Source organism: Cryptomeria japonica, chromosome 10 (genome assembly GCF_030272615.1).
Source record: "Cryptomeria japonica chromosome 10, Sugi_1.0, whole genome shotgun sequence".
In the NCBI taxonomy this organism is placed as follows: domain Eukaryota; kingdom Viridiplantae; phylum Streptophyta; class Pinopsida; order Cupressales; family Cupressaceae; genus Cryptomeria; species Cryptomeria japonica.
The window spans coordinates 395,456,014-395,476,777 of NC_081414.1; positions in this window are offsets into that span (position 1 = coordinate 395,456,014).

Sequence of the window (20,764 nt, forward strand, 5' to 3'; positions counted from 1 at the left end):
AAGGCCATGGTGTCGTGATTGGTTGCAGTTCCTGGGCCGGTGCATGTATCAGGTCGCCATGAACTTGACATTTCTTGCATTTTTTGACAAAGTAGTAGGAATCCTTTTCCATATATGGCCAATAATATCCAGCTCGCATGAGTTTCTTGGCTAGTGACGGACCACTTGAGTGAGTCCCACAAATTCCTTCATGTACCTCTTCCAAAGCCTTTGTTATCTCATCTTGTTCCAGACATCGAAGGAGAGTACCATCAAGACCGCGTCGGTATAGGGTTTCGGCAATAATGGTATATCGAGCAATTTGGCGAATGAAGGTTTTACGTTGGTTATTTGATTGGTTGGGAGGAAGGGTGTGATCGCGGAGATAGGTGTAGAACTCACCGTACCATGGGGATTCAGAACCGACAAGATGACATATCATCTCGGATTCAGGGATATCATAAGTGGGGATCCAAAGCTGTTCTACCAAGAACTCGTAGTGTGTTGAATTTTGTGGAAGATCTAGGAGAGATGCGATGGTAGCCATAGCGTCAGCAGCTCAATTCTGATCTCTTGGTATCTGCTCAAAAGTGATAGTAGTAAATGATGTCTTTAGAGTGTCCACCATTTGCTTATATGGCTTGCGTTTATCATCTTTGTTCTGATATTCATCTGTTGCTTGTCGAATGACTAGTTGGGAATCACCATATACTTGCAGTTCTTGTAATTTCCATTGTACGGCTAACCTGAGTCTTGTGATCAAGGCCTCATACTCTGCTATGTTGTTTGTGCATGGAAATGTGAGCCTGTAAGACTTCGGGATGCTATCACCCTGAGGTGTGATAAACAGAATGCTTGCCCCCGAGCCGTGCCTAGTGTATGAACCATCAAAATATAGTTTCCATGGTTGTGTTGTTGTGATCATGAATATCTCTTCATCTAGAATTTGGAAATGAGAGGATGATCGCCTATGAGTGGTGCATCGGCCAACTGATCTGCAATAACTTGACCTTTGATAGCTTTACGGTCCACGTACTCAATGTCAAATTCACTTAGAATCATCACCCATTTGGCCAAGCGGCCTGTCAATGCTGCTTTGTTAAGTAAATACTTGAGTGGATCAATCTTTGCAATGAGTTGTACTTTGTGTGTTAACAGATAGTGCCTCAGTTTAGTGGCTGCTAAGATTACTACTAAGCAAGCTCGCTCAATAGGTGTGTAATTGAGTTCATAGCCCACCAGTGTGCGAGAGATGTAGTAAACAGCACACTCTTTTCCTTCTGCATTATGTTGTGCCAATAGTACACCCAATGTTGTACTGGTTGCTGAGATATAGAGTAACAACGGTCTACTTGGATCTGGTGGGATCAGCAATGGTGGTTTCATGAGATAGTCTTTAAGTGTCTGAAATGCTTGCTGGCATCGGGCATCCCACTGAAAGCGGATGTTCTTGTGTAGCAGGTGTGTGAATGGGTGACACTTATCAGCCAATTGTGCAATGAATCTTCGGATGGATTGAAGCCGTCCTTGTAATGTCCTTAGCTGACGAATATTCTTTGGAGGTGGCATGTCCATGATTGCTTTTACCTTTGTTGGGTCGACCTCAATACCTTTGCTTGAGACAATGTATCCTAGAAGCTTCCCGAAGGTCACTCCAAAGACACATTTCTTTGGGTTGAGTCGAATATGGTATTGTTCCAGTCTATCAAAGATTTTATCTAAGATGTGAAGATGCCCTTCTCTGGTGAGTGATTTTGCTAGTAAGTCATCAACATAATCTTCCATCATGGTATGCATCATGTCATGGAAGATGGTGGTCATTGCTCTTTGATAGGTTGCTCCTGCATTCTTTAGACCGAAGGGCATTACATTCCAGCAATATGTGCCCCATGGACATGTGAAGGTTGTCTTATGTTGGTCCTCTGGTGCGATCTTTATTTGATTGTATCCTGAAAAGCCATCCATGAGTGAAAGCATGGCATGTCCTGCTGTCAGATCCACTATGATGTCGATATTTGGTAGGGGGAAGTCATCCTTAGGACATGCCTTATTCAGATCTCTGAAGTCAGTACAAATGCGGATGCCCCCTTTTGGTTTGCCGACAGGCACAATGTTGGAGATCCATTCTGCATAATCAATTGGCCTAATGAAACCAACATCTAAGAGTTTCTTGAGTTTTATTTTGACTAGCACTGCAATCTGGGGATGCATCTTACGAAGCTTCTGCTTGACAGGTTTGGCTCCTTCTACTACGGTGAGGTGATGCATGACTAAATCAAGATCAAGCCCAGGCATGTCTGCATATGACCATGCAAAGTTGATCTGACGCTTCTGGAAGAACTCTATAAATTTAGGTTGTTCCTCTAGAGTGAGAAGAGATGTCAGATGTATGAGATGAGGATTTTTAGGAGTCCCCACATTGTATTCTTTGGTTTCCTCAATGAGAATCGTTGATCATTCCTGTTGTACATTAGCAGGGAGAATGTCAAACCCTTCATCCTCAGGTGCCTCAGAGAGGTTTTCACCGTTGGATATGCTCTTTCTTTTTACTTTTGTTGGATCAAACAGTGCCATAGTGTGGTTTTCACTGGAAGATCCATGTTTTATTGTTATATTTTTGCAGCTGAAAGGTTTGGCATCCGCCCCGAAGTATGCTGCGCTATTAAGTTCAATGGCGAATCCAGCTTTGTGATCCCCGCTTGGTAGGTTATCCCTTAATTCCAAAAAGTCAATTATGGCCTGATCGTTTTGGAAGAAGTTAAGACATGGAGGATTTGGTTGGTTCCATTCAATGAGTTCAGGGTGGATAATGGGCATTACTTCATCGATTAGGTTAAGTGTGTTAGATGTATCAGTGAGGGTCAAGATGTTATGGTGAAGGTCGTTAATGGTACTCTCCCTGTCAGAATTAGGTGTAGGATGAGACATAGGGTTTGTGGAAGATGTTTCCAGTTCAGGAACCCAAGTGGTCTTTATTTGTGCTTCTCCGTAAATAGGGATGTCTTTGCATGGTGGAGGTGGTGATGTGTCTTCCTCATCTGAAGTATTAAGTTGTGCCGAATCAAATTCCCATTCATGTGAGTCGGTCTCTGAATCACTTTCCAACATCCGATTGCTATACCATACTGGGATGTCTTTTGAGTTAAACACTGCAGGTGTGATTGGTTGATGTACCTTTGTAGTGATCGGTGCTATAAGAAGTTTGATGGGGATAAAAGAATCTGGCACAGGAAGTATCGACAGTGTTGACTCAGTGGCTTCTGCGGGAACTGCTGGTACCATAGATGCTGTTGCGAGTTCTGATACAGTTGCTGCTGCTAATGGTACTATGGATGTAATGGCTGCTGCGAATGGGATTACTGGTTTGATTGGTGGGATGATTGGTATTGTAGATGGTTGAGTTGGGGTTGTGAGCCTCGATGGGGCAGCCGGGATGGTGCTTGAGGCTGCTTTAATGATGAAAGGTGTCCTTTTTGCAGTAGGTTGACATAATGGTTTGTTGGGTTTTCCTTTGAATCTGAGTTTAGGAAAGATTTATTTCTCAAAGCCTAGGCCTGTATTACCTTTGGGCTTTAATTCTGGCAGTAGAGGTTCATGTTGTCCTTGTTTGCAATATCCCAAAGCACTCTGACCATCATATCCCATTTGTTGCATAATGAGGAGACCTTTGCCATACTGATCCGTAGGAAGTTTAACTTGTGGTAGATCCGTGTTGATGGGATCTTTATAGATCCATTTTGCTAAGTCCTCATCTTGGGTTTCTTCTTCTTGACTCTTTCCAAGGATGAAAGGCATCAAAGCACATGCGGGCATGATTAGTGGTTGCTGGAGTAACTGCTGTGGTTTACCATGTGTTTTAGGAGAAGTGGGCATCTGTCCCACACAAAAGAGTTGACTCAAGTTGTATTCCCCGGGACCTTCCTCTGCTATTTTCATCTTAAGCTTTTCTTGCTTTGGTATAGTGGTGTTTGAACTGGCAAGAGAGGCTGGACTTATATATGATGTGGAGGAAATGGCTTCTCTATTATTAGGAACAGTAATCTCTAGTTGATGGCTGATATTATGGCAAAATGCAAAGGGGTTTGCATCGCCCAGAATTGTGATCTCTACACCATTATGTGGGAACTTGATACATTGATGGTAGGTAGATGGAACAGCTTGCATGGCATGTATCCAAGGTCTCCCTAATAATAGATTGTATGGCAGAGGAAGGTCCAGAACCTGATAGATGATGTGCTTTACCACAGGGCCCACGCGGATTGGTAGTACCACAGCTCCTTTGGATGAACGCTCTGCATCGTCATAGGCTTTGATTGTGATCTTCTTACGAGGATCCATTGATTCTACCGCATAGCCCAATGTTGTGACCAACTCTAGTGTACAAATGTTCAGGCCTGCTCCATTATCGATCAAGACTCACTTGATCCTATGTTGGTTGATAAATCCTTCAATGTGTAGCAAAGCGTTATGAGGTTGCTGGAAGGAAGAGTTGTCACTTTTGGAAAAAGTGAGACAAGGTGATGACTTTAGACTTCCAACCATTGCTTGAAATTGGTCTGTATTCAGGTTTGCAGGGATTGACGCCTCTTGGAGTGCTTGATCCAAGATAGTTTTATGAGATGGCGATAGACGCAAAAGCTCTAAAATGGATATAAGCGCAGGGGTTTTGTCTAATTGTTCCACAAGATTGTACTGCTTTGGGATGGAGGTGGTGCCTTGTGGAGTTGCCTTTATGGTAACTTTGCCGCGATGCGTAACAACATTGCAATTTGAGTTGGGATTTTTGAAGGTTATAGTTGCAACTTGTTCATTGGCATCATACAGATGATTTACAGTGTAATTATACACAGCCTGTGTATAATCAGCGGTATCAGTGCCTCACCTAGAAGTGGAAGGACCCCTTTGATCTTGTGATGGAAGTGGATTTTTGAACATCAGATGATCATTATTTGTTGTTTTTGGGTCATGTCCTTCAATTTCAATTTCTCCTCGATCAATAAGATCCTGAATGAGATCTTTCAATCGGTGACAATTACTTGTCTTGTGCCCTCTTCCTTGATGGAATTCACAGTGTTCAGTATCTCTCCACCATGCCGGTTTGACCTGAGGCTCATAGTTTGATAGTTTAGGTAGAGTGACCAAATTTTGAGAAATGAGTTGTCGCAATACTATTTCAATGGGTTCACCTAAGGGAGTGTATGTGAGTTTCTGTTTTTGCTGACGAGGTCTAGGTTCATCGTGAGATGTGATACGACCTTGATTAGAAGGAACATTTGTGTTGTTTTGAGGTGGAGGATTTTGTCCTACAAACCGAACCACACGTTGTGCGTTTTGGATAGTCCGGGCATCCACAACCCCATCGTTGATGATATTCTTGTTTTTATTCCAGAAGCTTGGTTTATCACTATTGAAGCACGGGCGAGGCCCATCTTTTGGTTCATTAAAGATTTTGATGAGTACTTTCTTGATGAGTGCCCGTTCACATTTTAAACCCTTGGTGATCATATCATTAAAAGAGTCTGTGTCTTTGACATCCAGGTGAAATTCCATTTCTTCGTTTAAGTTGGAAATGAATATTTCCACTAGTTCTCGTTCAGGTAACTGAAGAGAACGTCTGCTAGACATTTGGTGCCATCGTTGCAGGAATACTAAGAATAGTTCACCTGGTTTTTGTTTGGTGTTGCACAGATCAGCCATGGTGATGTCGCGTTCAATGTTATGAGAGTAATGAGCGAGGAATTTTTGGATAAGTTCCTCAAATGTTCTAATGCCACCTGGTAGTCGGGAAAACCATGATGTGGTTGTTCCTCCCAAGCTTTGGGGAAAAAGGCGCATTAGGTGTGTGTCTTCATATGCTACTTCGAGACAAGCGGAATGAAATTCTCGGACATGATCGCGGGGATCCCCCTTTCCTCTATATTTTTCAAATTTGGGTGTTTCGAATCCTCGTGGAAATGGTGGCATGTAAAGATTCCTATCAAAAGGATAGGGACAGATGTCATTGAGTGAGAATTGGTTAGTCTTGACACCACTATGAAGCTGTTGGGCGAGATTCTCGACTTGTTGCCGCAACATCTCCATTTCATTTGGAGGAGGAGGTGGTGGGTTACCTCGAGGAATGTTATATCTGATGGGATCTCTGCCTCTTTCCTCTTCATGGCGACTTTGTCTTTTTGATGCTTGTCTTAATTGGGCAAGATCAAAGTCAAAGGGGAGTTTTGCTCCTTCTTGAGTGAGTCTTAAGAAGTGAGCATCCGCATTGCTCCTGAGTATTTCATCAAAAAGTCTATTAAAGAAAGGGTTATGCTGAGCCCTTTCTATTGTTGCAGGAGTGGGAGTACTTGGGTTTTCGTCATCTACATTTCCTCCAAGTGCTTCTTGAAATTCATTGAGATTTTCTTCTTCTTCTTCTTCCCTTTCTATTTCTCGTTGCCTGGACTATGATCGGGTTTGGGCCATTTTGTTTATAAGCTTTTTGTTGAAGTTGTGTGAAAATGATGATGAGTTTTTGTTGAAATGAGAGATTGATGGTTGGTGAATTGTGTTGCACGTGGATCTCTAGCACCTTTAAGGTGGATGTAACCGAAATTCCTTCTTTGAATTGCTTGTTTGTTTGATAAGTTTTGATGTGATAAGGTGTAGAGAAATCTAAGATGTGTTACAGATTTAACTACCTAGTAATGAGAAGATTCACTCATGAACTAGTTTTAACCTGTGTAGATGTGTCTCTTAGGATGAGCGTATCTTAGATGTAGAAACAATCTAAAAAATGATGTGATGTGTTTGATTTCAAGCAATATCTAAAAGAGAACTTGGGACAAGAACCTCTTAATGTTTTGAGAGTTGGGATGGATTGATGATGAAGTGATGATGTATGAGTGAGATGATGGATGAAAATGTTTTCAACTTCAATAAAAACTTTGTGTTACAAATGGGACAAACTCTATCTCTTCCCTTTCGAGTGTTGGTGGTATTTCTCGAGCTGTCTTGTATGTGATACAGACGTTTGGGAAGAAGTTGGGATTAATCTTTCCTCGGTTTTTGTGATAACTCAGAGCTCTATATTGCATAAAATCTCTGCGGTTCAATGATTCGGAATCAAATTCGTTTGTTTTTCCTTGAAGTTAGAGACGCATGTGACGCAGAAAGACTCTGTGTGAGACAAAGATTTGTCTATTTATATAGAAGAATTTCCTTCTTTTGATCAAAGCCTTTGAGCTCAATGGTCTTCTTTTCAAGTTGATATTCTGATGATGCTTCTTTCGCAAGATGTGAAGAATGGTCATAAAATTTGACTCTTTGTTGTTTGTACCTTGTTTTTGATGTTTTTGGTTGTTTTGACAGATGTTTGGTTGGATGAATACTTTGTTTTTGGGAAGTGATTTTCTGATTTTTCTTTGACAAGAAAACAAAGCAAGCACACAAACACAAGAATGTTGCCCCAAAGGCACAAATGAGTATGGGTCTAGATCAACCCAATCCTTGGACTTTTATATAACCCTTCCTTTAGATGTATTTTAAGGTGTATTTCCAAAGCCTGAAGTCGGCTCAATTTGCACTTGGTCTTGACTAAAACGAACACACTTCAAACACTTTTTATCCCTAAGGTCAAATGGCCAGTTGTGATAAATTTAGCCCACATCTTGATATTTCTTTGACTTTGGTACTACATACCTTATGAATCTCGCCTTGGCAGGTAAGGATGTGATATACTAAGTCTTGCACGAGCATAACAAATAGATGATCCCTATGATGGGGGAGTCACCACTTTTATCAAGCCACAAGTGACTTTTCAAAAAGCTATGTTTCTACTCAAGGAAATATGTATGGTGAGTATCTTGGGAGCAAAACCATCTATGCTCTTGCACTAAATTATATCGCAAATATCCTCAATCAATAGAATGGGTGGGCTACTACTTAAAGGTGTTTAGTCATGTTCGATGTTTTTGGACATAAGTTCATTCTGCAGTGACTCACTTAAGAGTCTTGTAACCAGTGGTGGGGCCCATTTGTCCTTTCGGCCAGTTACATTGTAGGAACAGCTATACCCAAGGCTACAGCTTTCGCTCACACCTGATTTCTATAGCGGCTCGAAGGATTTACCACTCGAGGTCGTTCCCAAGAGTATCGATTCCTTGGCAGGCCTCATTTAAAAAGATAAAATTTGAGTGTTACTAACACTTTTCTCTTGCACCTAGGACCACAAGAGCCAAGGGAGAGGATAGTGTGTGTTAGAAGTAGGACCACTCGACCAACTCTTTTGCACAAGTGTGCCAAACACAAAATTCACTCGTTCCTTTTAACTTGTCATCGCAATGATTTTCTATCTATTTGGAGATGTTGCTCCAACAATCATGGTGTTCTTTTTAATTTTCAAAGGCAATTGTTTGAGTAAACTAGAATTTGAAAATCCTGGTTAACTTAATGAAAAACACGTTTGCATGAAGTAAAATTGCTGTAAAAATGAGACAAGTTGATTGTGAATTTTATTTGCACCAAAAATGGAAGTGTGGATTGTGAGTTTTAGCTTGAATCAAGAAATAAAATTTGCCTTGTTGATTTTAAGCACCAAAAGAATTTGTTCCTAACTTTGCAAAAAAATAAATTTGCGTGTTTGTTTTTGTGATTCTTTTTAACTTTGAACAAATGTGATTCTTTTTAGAGCTCTAAACGAAAGATGTGGTTCTTTTTAAAACTCCAAATGAATGTGTAGTTGATTTTAACCCAAAAGGAAAATGAATTTATTTTATCCTAACTTGAAAGACGAAGTTAGAAATATGAACAAATTTATTTCCTAAGCTAAAATTGCTAAAAAAATCCTATTGTAGGGGTTAGTTAAAACCTGCACAAAAGATAATTAGTTAGAAAAATCCGCATGTTTTGGTGGGCTTCTACAAGCCTAAAATTTTTTGTTTTTGGTTACAAGGAATTTTCTTACAACTCTCTGTTACAATAGCTCTACTCTATGTGAAAACAGAAGTGCTATTTAACACGAAAGAGCAACAATATAGACAATAGCGTTAAAGTATCAATTTGCGAAGGTGCTAAATTCAGAACAAAAACGCAAGAGAATGACCTGTGTGTCAATTAAAATATTCAAAAGTTAGTAGTCTTCAAAATGATTGCTCTTTGATTTGCGTCGGGTTCACAAAATGATGCTCTGGAAAAAGGATTAGAAAATCTGTTTGATGGCAACACACACAAGAGCACAAGAAACAAACGTTAGTGTTAGCAACAAAAGATTATCCTAAACAGGCATATCAAGAGAGATATTAAGCATGAAATAGAAAGCATATAAACATAGAATAAAATAGCTCATCAAGATGCTCATAGTTGCTCCTCCCTTGTTCCTCTCCTCTCCAAGTCCCAAATGAGTGTAGCTCTCAGCTTTTAGCACTAGCCATGGATGCCATATGGAGATTCAAGATAGTTGAATATGATAAGCAAATGTTATGCAAGTGTAGATAGTGATGCTATGAGAAAGCTCTATGTTAATGCCAGTATAACAACAATATTCTAATGCTTCCTTTTGCTTGAGGAGAAGGGTTCTATTTATAGAAGAAATGGGGAAATGAAGGGTTAAGATTGAGTAATCTTAACAAGGGTTAGGATTGAAAGATATTCAATCCATGTGAGACTTTCAACCCAATCCCATGTTGACAAGTGTCACCATGAGGAGGCTTGAGAGGAGTGATAAGGAGCATTAAATGCTTGAGGGGACATGATGGTTACCCTAGTCAAAGAAATAAATGCTTTGAAGAGACACATGGGTTACATGAGGGTTAAGTTAGGGGTCAAAGTCCTTAACCATGGGTGCAAGTGGAATTAACCATTAATGGTCATGTAAGAGCCATAAGTGGTTTGGAAGACTTTAGAGGTTAATTTGTTGAACACACAAAGCATTAATTGCTTTTCAAAGACTTTGGAGTCTTTGAGAAGTGACTTCAATTTGCTTAGGAATGTGACAATATTTAGGGGATGGATTAGGTTAATTAGGAAGGGTTTAGAAGAATCTAGAAGGGGTTTAGGCATGCAAGTGGATTTTGTAGGAAAATGCAAGTGGGAGAAATTTGGGTATTTTCAATTAAAATAAAATCATTTATTTCAATTAAATGGTGTAATTTGCATTTGGATAAATATTCAAATAAATATTAATTTATTTAAATGAGAAAAAAGAAGATAAAGCATTAAAATGCTTGAAGACTTTGAGGGAAACCATTAAAGGCTTGAAGACTTTAAGGAAAACCATTAAAGTCTTAAGAAGACTTTAAGGGAAGCCATTAAGTTTGAAGACTTTAAAGCCATCAAGTTTGAAGACTTTAAGGGAAACCATTAAAGGCTTAAGAAGACTATAGAAGGAAGCCATCAAGTTTGAAGACTTTAAGGGAAACCATTAAAGGTTTCAAGTGGGTGAAGATAAATAGGATTTTAAATAAATAATTTATTTAAAATAGTTGTGCAACTTGCTTTTGTAGGAAAATACAAGTGGGTGGAGGATAAAGGTGATTTAAATAAATTATTTATTTAAAATAATTGTGCAACTTGCATTTGTAGGAAAATACAAGTGGGTGGAGGATAAAGGTGATTTAAATAAATGTTAATTTATTTAAATGTGAGAGGTGGGATTTTGGGGGATTTAAATAAATATTAATTTATTTAAATGTAAGAGAATATTTAATTAAATAAATATGATTTATTTATTTAATTAATGGTCTGAATTTGGTTAAGTGAATTAAATCAAATAAATTGAATAATTTATTTAATTAATAGGTGAAGAGGGTTAAGATGAATTAATTAAATATATTAATTTAATTAATTATTAATTGATGGTTAAATAATCAAATAAATATTAAATATTCATTTAATTAAGTGGACATATTTATGTGACTACAAGTTGTATATTGATTCACCTCTCGCTCTCAGTTGCCCGGATATTCAACAATTGGTATCAGAGCTTAACCGCTTGAGGTAGATCCTGATATGATGGCACACAAATTGACTATTCCTATCTTTGAAGGATCCGACTATAGTTTCTGGAAAGTGAAGATGAGAGGGTACCTGATCTCTTTGGGATACAACACTTCGAAAGCTTTGGAGTATGTTCAACTCGCAAATGGTCTTACCACTCCAAATGAGATTCAAGCTTATGAAGAGAATGAAAAGGCAAGGTATGCTATCTTTAGTGCTTTATCAAAGACTGAATTAATAAAGGTTATTTAATTGAATATTGCTTATGAGGTTTGGTAAAAGTTGAGAGATATCTATGAAGGGAATGATAGAGTCAAATTATCAAACAAAGCTAATAGCTAAGCGCATATATGAGAGCTTGAAGATGGAAGAAGGAGAAGACATAACAAGTTATTTTCAAAAGGTTGATAGTGTTGTAAATGAAATCAAAGAACTTGGTGGCACCTTGACAAATGAAGACATAATTGAGAAGATTTTGATGTCTCTACTAGAAAGCTACAGTGGCAAGATCTCAGCTATTGAAGAAACCTATAATCTAAAAATTTTACTAGAGAGCAGCTCTATGGTACTCTATCAGCATTTGAAATAAGGAAGTTTGGAAAAGACAAAGCTAAGGCTGAGTTTAGTTTTAAAGCATCTGAGGAAGATCCGAAAGATGAAATTTCAGATGAGATGGAAGCAAACTTTGTAAGGAAACTGAAGAAAGATGTCAACAAATACAAAGGTACGTTACCTCTTAAACGCTTTAGATGTGAAAAGATTGGTCATATTGCTATTAGGTGTCTGGAGAAAGGTTCAAGACAAAAATCTAGATAAGGTAAAGAAAAGTTTAATAAGAGAGCCTATTATGTCAAAGATGATGTTGGTATTTTAGATGATGAATTAGACTATGAAAATGGTGATTGCTTGTTTTTAGTAGAAAATGATGAACCTAAGATTAATATTCCTAAGACTGTTTCTATTGCTTTACATGTTAGAAGAGATAGAAATGAATGGTTGATTGGTAGTGGATGTTCAAATCATATGACTGGTGACAAAAGTAAGTTTGTAAAACTTTAAAAGTATGATGGTGGTTCTATTGGGTTCGGAGATGATCAGACAACATAGATTGTGGAAATTGGTTCTATTTCTTTTGATGGAAAACATAATGTTGGCAATGTTTATTATGTGAAGGGTTTGCATCATAATCTCTTGAGTGTCTGACAGATGTGTGAAAATGGTTACAATGTTGTTTTTCAGGATGATGGTTGTGAGATCCAGAAGGGATCTAGAATCATTATTGCAGTAGGGAAAAGGACTGGTGGAAACATGTATCTACTAGAAGGTGCTACAAGGCATTGATTGATATCTCAGATCAATGATAGCTAGCTCTAACATCGAAGGATGTGTCATATCAATTTTGACAACCTAGTAAAGATCAGTTCATCAAGTGTAGTAAGAAATTTACTAAAGCTAACCAAACTAGATAACGACACCTGTAGATAATGTCAAGTTGGGAAGCAGATGAAATGAACATACAAAGAAAAGGAGAATTTATCCACTGGATTGTTGGATTTAGTGTATACAGACCTATGTGGTCTGGCTAGAACAAGGAGTATACAAGGTGAGAAGTATTTCATGTTGTTGATTGATGATTATTCTAGAATGTCATGGGTTGCATTTCTAAAAGAGAAGTTAGAAGCATTAGAAAAATTCAAGATATTCAAGGCTAAAGTTGAAAATTAATTTGATAGAAGGATTAAGTGTTTAATTTCTGTCAGAGGAGGAGAATTTACTTCTGATGAGTTTAACAATTATTGTGAGAAACATGGTATTAGGAGACAGTTGTCTGTCCCTAGGACACCACATCAAAATGGTGTAGTGGAAAGGATGAACTGGACTATTCAAGAAGCAGCCAAAACGATGATCAAAGGAGCATAACTCCCAAAATTTTATTGGAGAGAAGCAATTCATCCTACAATACACTCTTAATAGAATTCTATACTGGAAAAAACATGGAAAGACATCATATGAGCTATGGCATGGAAGAGCCCCAGTAAAATATTTCAAGGTATTTGGAAGCAAGTGTTATATCCAAAGAGATGAAGATAATCTTGGAAAGTTTGATAGTAGAGCTAATGAAGGCATATTCCTAGGATATTCTATAAGGAGCAAGGCATACCGGTGTTACAATAAAAGGTTAAACAAGATTGTTGAAAGTGCAAATGTGAAGGTTGATGAAGACATTGCTAAAGAGCCTGCTAAATTGACAGGATATGAGTTTGATGAACCGGATGACAGAAAAAGGGAAGAGAAAATAGAGAAGAAGAAAAGGAAGCTCAAGGAGCTCTAGCATCTACATCTAAGACCCCAAGATATGTATAAAAGAATCATTCAGTAGATCAGATTATTGGAGATAAGAATAAAGGACTCATCACAAGAAGCAAAGAAGCTCAAGAACAGGTCCTATTATGTCTACTTTTAGAGATTGAACCAAAAACAATAGAAGAAGCTTGCAATGATCAGAATTGGATGAAGGAAATGAAAGAAGAGTTGGATCAGATTGAGAAAAATCAGGCATGGAAATTAGTTAACAAAATAGTAGATAAGAATGTGATTGGAACAAAGTGGGTATTCTGGAACAAGCTGAATGAAGATTGAAAAGTTATGAGAAATAAAGCAAGATTGGTTTTAAAAGGTTATACTCAGATTGAAGGCATTGATTTTGAGGAGATATATGCCCCGATTGCTTAGATGGAGGCAATCTGGATGTTTCTTGCTTTTTGCAGCTTTCAAGGATTTCAAGGTCTATCAAATGGATGTGAAATCAGTATTTTTGAATGGAGAACTAAAAGAACAAGTTTACATTGAACAACCAAAAGGATTTAAGTTGAAAGATGATCCAAACATTGTTTTCAGATTTAAGAAGACTTGTATGGTTTGAAATAATCTCCTAGATCATGGTATGGAAGGCTAGATAAGTATTTGATTGATCGAGGTTATCAGAAGGGTTCGGCTGACAACAATTTATATTTCAAAATTGACTCAAGTAAAATTTTAATTGTCATAGTTTATGTTGATGACATAATTTTTGGAGGAAATGAAGCGATGTGCGGAAAATTTGCTAATGAGATGCAGAAGGAATTTGAGATGTCCATGATTGGTGAGTTAAATTTATTTCTTGGTTTGCAAGTAAATCAGACTGACAAATGAATTTTCATTTCATAGTCTAAATACATTAAGGAATTGTTGAAGAAGTTTGGGTTGGAGAACTCCAAACCAGTGTGTAGACCTATGACCACCGGGTGCAAATTGACAAAAGATGATAAGTCCCCTAAATCCAATGCAAGTTAGTACAAATCAATGATTGGAAGATTGTTATATTTGACTGCTACTAGACTAGATGTCACATATGCAGTCGATTTGGCAACTAGATTTTAGCAAGAATTAAAGGAATCACACATTGTGGCAATAAAAAGATTTTTAGATATCTAAAAGTAGCATAAGAGTTTGGCTTATGGTATCCTAGAAATTTAGACTTCACCCTAATAACTTATATTGATGTAAATTGGGTCGAAAGTGTTGATGACAGGAAAAGTACAAGTGGTGGAGCATTATTTCTTGACTCTCGGTTAGTTGTTTGGTCAAGTAAGAAGCAAGATTCTATGTCTTTATCTACAGCTGAAGCTGAATAAATTGCGACATCTTCATGTTGCACACAAATTCTATGGATGAAGAAAACTTTGAATGATATTGGTGTAACATTCAATGAACCTATCTCTATTATGTGTGATAACACCAGTGCAACAAACATTTCTAAGAATCTAGTACAACATTCCACGAAATAAAGCATATATACATTCGGTATGACTTCTTGAGGGAAAGGGTGTTGGATAATGAAGTAAAGCTTGAGTATGTACCTACAAAAGAATAGATTGCAGATATCTTCACGAAGGTGTTGTGTAAAGATACTTTTGAGTATCTTCAGCAAAAGTTAGTAGTATTACCCCTTCCTATCTTGAACTGATGTACATTCATATATGCATTGGTCTAGTGAACTGCTTGTATATCTTTTATGGGCTAATTTTTGGGTGCTTCCCCATAGGGGGAGTAGGAGTGAGTTTCATAGGGGGAGTTATGCCCACCTTTTTCATTGTTGTCAAAAGAGAAGAAATATGGAGAGACACATATGCAGTGTTACTAATGCAGATTTTTGTTGTTTGTTGTTGATGGATGTTGCCATCAATGACAAAGGGGGAGATTGTCGCAAATGTGTTGTTGATGATCATGTTTGGTTGTCATTGATGTAAAAATAATGGTTTTCATTAGTGTCAACATGTGTTCTTGGTATTGGTGATCCAGAAGAGGTGTCTTCTAAATATTTGGTGCTTTGAAAGTAGTGTTTTGTATTGTTGGTAATCTAGATATCTTTGTTTATCTGATATGGTGTTGAGCGACTGTATCTTGGTTCTATTCCTATTTTCTATTGTATTGGGTAGTGTTTTTTGGGTCTAGATTGAGTCCATAATTCAAGGATGTGTAGCGGCATTGATGTAGCGTGTGAGTCATCATTTGAGTCCAGAATTTGTAATGGATGTAACGTGTCGATTTGACCATTGTTGTGTATTGTGGTATGGTCTATTAGAAATTTGGAGGAATTGATTATGTGTTGCATTGATGTTTTGTCATTGATGGCAACACCGGTTGTTTGCTGGTTTCCGGGTGGTTTCGGTAGAGTGGTTGGTTTATGATATTGATCTGATATGATCTGGTATGCTTTGGTTTGTGGAATTGGTTTGGATCGATTATTCATGCTATTCAGATGTGTATCACGATCAGTTGGTTTGGGAATTGATTACTCAGGAGGTATCATTTGTTCTAGAAAGCCTTTTGGTCACCAGTAAGGGTTTTATCGACAAAGCTTTGTTGAATATCTTTTGATGCACGTGATAAGTAGTGTTGGTGTGGCTTCTAGATGGCTTTCAAGATGATGTTGGTTATCTTGTTCATGTTCTAGTTCATCGGTGGTGTTGGATTTGGTTTATGGTGAACTATTTTGGGTCCGGGTTTATGTAACATGTTGGAGGATGTTCCTGATGCATTACTGGCGGGATTTAATGATTGCTTTACACTGTTTTTGGCCTAAGATGACTTGGTTGATCATTTGATTTCAGGTTTATGTTATGAACTTATTGGATTATCTTTTTGGTGGCTGACCTAATAGTTTAGGCCCCAAGTTGGTATAAATATGATATAAGATCTCTTTGTAGATCACGGTATGTGGGTTATAGGTTTATCTGTGTGCGAATAATGTTGTAATCATATACATAAGGTTTGGTTGATCATAGGTGATCTAATTGGGTTTGTAAGAGAGGTTTAAGGCCTCTGGTATTGAGCTTAACCAGAACTGTACTCAGGCATAGAAGATGTTATCTTTGCAGTTCACTCTTCTTTCCGGATTGTAGTCAGATATTTTTGTAGTCAGCAAGGCTCCTTTTTGTGATGAGAAGTATGCTCTAGGTTGTTGATCTTCTTTCATGTGCGAGCCCCTCATATTGTAATCACATACTTACTACAGAAGTATTATTCGACTATGGGTAGGCTTCCCACTATGGTTTTTCCCTTTACTGGGTTTTCCACGTACAAATATTGGTGTCATGTGTTATGGATGGATGGTAATTGTTCTATGATTTATGCTTATGTGTAATTTCTATATCTGTTATTCCAGTATTTGGTTTATGTGTTTTGATAATAAGGTTTTGAATGCTTAAAGTCCTATAATCTGGTGACAATTGATTCACCCCCCTCCCTCTCAGTTGTCCTCTGGTTATTTGAGCTATCTAACAATTGGTATCAGAGCTTGGTCCTCTCTATAGAAGCTTAACTACTTGAGGAAGATCCTATGGCATCTAGTAGTTCAAGTTCCTCAAATACATCTGTAGTTGTTTTCTGGAGAGAAATTACTAGGCTTGATGGAACAAAATATAGGGTTTGGAAGATTCGGATGGCGACTCATCTGAGATGTCTTGGAAAGGAAATTTTGGAGATCAATGAGAATGGTGTTACATCATTTAATCCGGCATCTGGAAATCCTCCTTCAGCAAGTCTGGATAAAGAGCTTGAGAATGATTTTAGAACTAGAGAAGCCCTTTTGTGTGCACTTTCTGATCAACAAATAATGGGACTAACTGACAAATCAATTGCAAATGCTATATGGGACAAATTGGAGACTTTGAATGAAGGTGACCCTACTGTTACAATTTCTAAACTTGATGGTTACCGGGTGAGGTATGAAAACTTGAAGATGGAAGAAGATGAAAGGATTGCTGCTTTTATGGAGAGAGTTAATGAGATTGTTTTGGGAATTCACTGTTGTGGTGGATCTCTGAGAGAAGATGAAATAGTTTCTAAAGTACTGAGAGCTTTGCCACAGGCTTATAAGATGAAGGATACTACAATTAATGAGTTGAGAACTATGGCAAACACCTCTATTAATAGGAATACCTTGGTTGGGAAGTTATCTGCTTTTGAACTTGAAGAATTTGGACCTTCTTGAGCTGTGAAATCTGAACCTGCTTTTCATGCATCTACATCATCTACCAACAAGAGAGATTGGAAAGCTTTATATGCGAAGGAACTAGAGGATATGAAGAAATAAGATGAAGAGTTTGAGAAACTTGAAGCCTTATTTTCTAGGAGAATACCTAAAGGACCGACAGGAAGTAAGTATGAAGGAAAATGAGCTTTTACATGCTTTTCATGTAATAAGATAGGTCATTTTGCATCTAGATGTCCTGAAAGGAATTCAATATTTGAAGAAAGAGATAGAAGATTTGTTAGGCCTAACCATGATTATTAGAACAACCATAAGTATAGGAAAAACAAAGACAAATCATGCTACTATGCGGATGAGGAAGGTGTGATTGATTCTAATGATGAACCGACACAAGATTCAACTAGTGGATTCGGCAATGGAAACGAATGGATATTTTTGGCTATCAAGGAAGATGATCAGGTACCTGAAGAGAAGGCCCTTGCTGCTAAAATTGAAAATAAGGATGAATGGGTAATTGACAGTGGATGTTCACATCATATGACTGGAGATAAAAGGAAGTTCTTATCTATGCAGGAATTTGATGGTGGTCTGGTTAGATTTGGAGATGACAAAGCATGAATGATCAAGGGAAGAGGAACAATATCATTGGACTGTAAGAATAACACTGATAATGTTTGTTATGTTTAAGGTTTAAGGCATAATCTTTTGAGTGTAGGATAGTTGGTGGATAAGGGATTTCAATTACAGTTCAAGGATGGAAAATGCAAGATTATCAACAGATCTGGATTGGAAATTGCAACCGGTACACAAACTAAAGGTAACATCTTTCATTTGAACTCTGGTGAGAAGACATGTTTGATTGCAAAAATTTATGAGAGTTGGCTATGGCATAAGAGGGTGTCATGTGAATTTTGATTGCATTGTGAAGATCAGTTCTACTAAGGCAGTTAGGGATATACCTAAGATTGTAAAGCCCTATAATCTGATATGTAAGGAATGTCAAATGGGAAAGAAAGTTAGAACTTCTTTTAAGAGTATACAAGACAAATCTAATGATGTTCTTGATCTTATTCATACTGATTTGTGTCGTCCTTCTAGAATCAAAAGTTTTTAGGGTGATAGATATTTCATGTTAATCATTGATGATTATTTGAGAATGATGTGGGTTACTTTTCTAAGAGAGAAGTCTAAAGCATTTGAAAATTTTAAATTCTTTAAAGTTAATGTTGAGACAGAGACATGATTGAAGATTAAATGTTTAAGATCAGATCAGGGTGGATAATTCACATCTGGTGAATTTAATAGCTATTGTGAGAAGAATGGGATAAGGAGATAGTTGTCTGCACCCCGGACACCTCAGCAGAATGGAGTTGTGGAAAGGAAGAACATAACTATCTTGGATGCAGCTAGAACTATGATGATGGAAGCTAATCTACCTCATATCTACTTGAGAGAAGTTGTAAGAACGATGGTATACACATTCAACAAAGTTCATATCAAAGGAGATACCAATAAGAAACCTTATGAGTTATGGTTCGATCATATACCAACAATTAAGTATTTCAAAATTTTTGGTAGTAAATTCTATATCAAAAGAGATGATTCCATTGGAAAGTTTGATCCTAGATGTGATGAAGGAATATTTATTGGTTATTCTAATGAAAGCAAAGCATATAGATGTTATAACAAAAGGTTGTAGAGAATTATGGAGAGCACAAATGTCAAAGTGCATGAACAGAACAGAAGTCAAATCAGAACCTATGAGAGAGAATCGGCAATGGAGATGATCATAACTGAATCAGTAGCACCTACATCGGAACAGAATGTTGAACCAGTTACTCCAATAGTATCAAAAAATTTGACAATAATTGAAGATCGGGATAGAGGAACAAAAAATCATAAGACTCCTAGGTATGTAAGGTTGAATCATTCAGAAGATCACATCATTGGAGACAAAAGAAAAGGAGCAATGACAAGAAGAAGGTTGGCAGTTAATGAGGTATGTTTTATTTCTCAAGTTGAACCAGCATCAGTAATTGAATCTTGTAAAGATGAAAGTTGGATGAAAGCTATGGAAGAAGAATTAGATCAGATAGAAAAGAATAACACGTGGACTTTAGTTCCCCGACCTAAAAATAAGAATGTTATTGGAACTAAATGGGTTTTTAAGAATAAATTGAATGAGGATGGACAAGTTGTGAGGAGTAAAGTTAGATTGGTTTGTAAAGGATATTCTCAGAAGGAAGGAATTGATTATGGTGGGTAGCTAGGATTGAAGCTGTGAGATTATTTCTTGCTTATGCTGCACATAAGAACTACAAGGTTTATCAGATGGATGTTAAGTGTGTATTTCTGAATGGAGATCTTGAAGAGGAAGATTATATTAAGCAACCTGATGGATTTTCACTTTCAAATGACAAAAATATGGTTTGCAGGTTAAAGAAAGCTTTATATGGATTGAAATAAGCCCCTAGAGTTTGGTATGCAAGACTGGATAAATATCTTTTGAAGCTTGATTTCACTAAAGGTAATGCTGACAGTAATTTATATTATAAGATCACTGATGATGACATATTGATTATTGAAGTATTTGTTGAAGATATCATTTTTGGAGGTGAAGATAAGTTGTGTATGAAACTCTCTAACAATATGAAGAATGAATTTGAGATGTCTATGATTGGGGAGATGAGATTTTTCTTAGGTTTGTAGATTACTCAAACTAATAAAGATATATTCATCTGTCAAACTAAGTATGCTAGAGAGATGTTGAAGAAATTTGGTATGGAAAATTGTAAACCGGTTAGTACTCTGATGATTACAAGTGATAAATTGACAAAGAATGATGTATCTACACCAGTAAATCCTGCTAGGTACAAGTCTATGATTGGTGGTTTGTTATATCTGACTCAGACTAGACCGGATATAATGAATGTAGTTTGTATTGTATCAAGATATCAAAGTGATCCTAGAGAAAATCATGAGTGTGGTGAAAAGGATTTTTAGGTATTTGCAAGGAACAATTGAGTATGGTTTGTGGTATCCTAAAAAATGATGACTTTATATTATGTGCATATATAGATGCAGATTGGGCTAGAGATGTTGATGATCGGAAGAGCACATCTGATGGAGCTTTCTTTCTTGGAAAGAAACTTGTTTCATGGATCGGCAAGAAGCAGTCATGCACTTCTTTATCTACTGTTAAAGTTGAGTATGTTGTTGTCGCTACGAACTATACACAAGTTCTATGGATGAAGAAAATGTTGAAGGATATAAAGGTGGATT